Source organism: Podarcis bocagei (genome assembly GCF_964188305.1).
Source record: "Podarcis bocagei genome assembly, chromosome: 17".
Lineage (NCBI taxonomy): Eukaryota > Metazoa > Chordata > Lepidosauria > Squamata > Lacertidae > Podarcis > Podarcis bocagei.
This window is the reverse complement of record NC_138143.1, coordinates 29,867,377-29,869,051: the sequence shown is the minus strand read 5'-3', so window position 1 is coordinate 29,869,051 and position 1,675 is coordinate 29,867,377. Positions and strand designations below refer to the sequence as shown.

At 48.5% G+C, this 1,675-nt stretch overlaps 1 pseudogene across 1 annotated transcript; it reads right to left on the bottom strand.

Moving 5' to 3' along the window:
- Nucleotides 1–373: 373 nt before the first annotated feature.
- On the bottom strand, nt 374–877 carry LOC308577134 (large ribosomal subunit protein eL27 pseudogene; annotated as a pseudogene). Its single transcript has one exon. The product of its transcript is annotated as a large ribosomal subunit protein eL27 pseudogene (transcript).
- Nucleotides 878–1,675: the final 798 nt, after the last annotated feature.

Genomic DNA, 1,675 nt, shown 5'->3' with positions numbered 1-1,675 from the left:
TAAGTGCCAGCATTTGCTAGCCAGCCCACATTCTGAACAGGCCAGGAATGATATGGAGAACATATGCCATATATAACTCTAGAGCAGGGTTTCCCATACTTGGATCTCCAGCTGCTTTGGAGCTACAATGCCCATCATCCCTAGCTATCAGGACCAGTGGTCAGGGATGATGGGAACTGTAGTCCAAAAACAGCTGGAGACCCAAGTTTGGGAAGCCCTGCTCTAGTGAGGTCTGTCAAGAAGCAAAGAATGGCCCAAAGCGTGCCCTTTCCATTCTGCATTGTCCTCTCTTGACGCTGCAGCAGGGCACTCTGGTCATGGGAGGGCTGGCCATTTGCAGACCCACCAAAGCTGTGGTCACTACAGCTGCTCCTTTTTTTTTTAGCTTTTCAAAAATATTTATTGGTGCAAATGCATGCCACTCAGAATCTGAGCTTCTGGAAAAAACACTTGTTCTTGCCTGTCTTGTATCTCTCCTCAAATTTCACTTTGGCCTTCCGCCGGGCTTTACGTTTCAGCGCAGGGTCCCTAAAGACATCCTTGTTGACAACGATCTTGTCAAGGGGAATATCAACGGAGTACCTGGTAGGCATCAAGTGGTTGTAATTGTAGACCTTCACAAAGGACTTGATCTTGGAATGCTTGCCAATCTTCTTCTTGCCCATGCTTGCTGTCACTTTGTGTGGGTAGTGATCAATACCAGCCACCAAAGTGTGGCTGTAGGGGCAGTCAGAGGTGCCATCATCAATATTCTTAACAATAACAGCTTTGCGTCCGGAGTAACGCCCAGCGAGGACAAGGACGACTTTCCCTGTCTTCATAAACTTGCCCATCTTGGAGCTGTGGCAGTGATGGCACCCACACCGCCACAGCTGCTACTTTTGAGAGCCCCACAGGTGGCAAGAGGAGAAAGCAGTGGCAGCCAAGGTGGCCCTGGTTTGGCTCACATCATAGGGCAGAAAGCACAGCTCCACTCTGCTCCTCATGCCAAGAAGCTGGAGAAACTGTACCTAGCCCAACACTGTGATCCGTTTGACGCTCAGCCTCCTCCAACCCCTCAGTATTGGGGTGTATGTGTGCTGAGCTCACAGCAAGACAACATCAAAGGGGCTGAAGACACCTCAGCCCTAAGGAGTCGGCACCTATCTCCCCTGCCACTGCTAACTGGCAATGCTTACCTCTCCAAATTCTACTTACCTATGGACGTCAGTAATGGGGTTGCATCAAGGGAAAAGTGTATTCAACATTTCCTGCGGTCATTGCTTTATTCTGTGTTGTAGGAGGCGGAAGATAAACCTCCATTAAAACCAGGGGAACGTCAAAGGCAGAGTGGCGGAGTGCGAACCCTCAGAAGTATATAGTCACTAACTAGATGACTAAGTAGCTTTTCAAAGATTTCCTCTCCTGCTTTTTGGAAAACCATAAAAAATGTCATTGTGGTTAGGCTGCCTCAGAACCCAATCAAAAAATAAAAGCAATTACTTTCTCATTCAGCCTCTGTGTTGCTCTAGCAGCTGCAGACAAATATATAGCACAGACAGGAGGGTTTGTTTCGTGGCCGGGGGGGGGGGTGGGGGATTGACCAGTCGCTGTCCAGACGTTCTATATTTGGTTGAGATTTGCTTTCCATCTTGGCTTTCTGACTGTATTGAACAAGCTTCCTGAATGTTCCTGG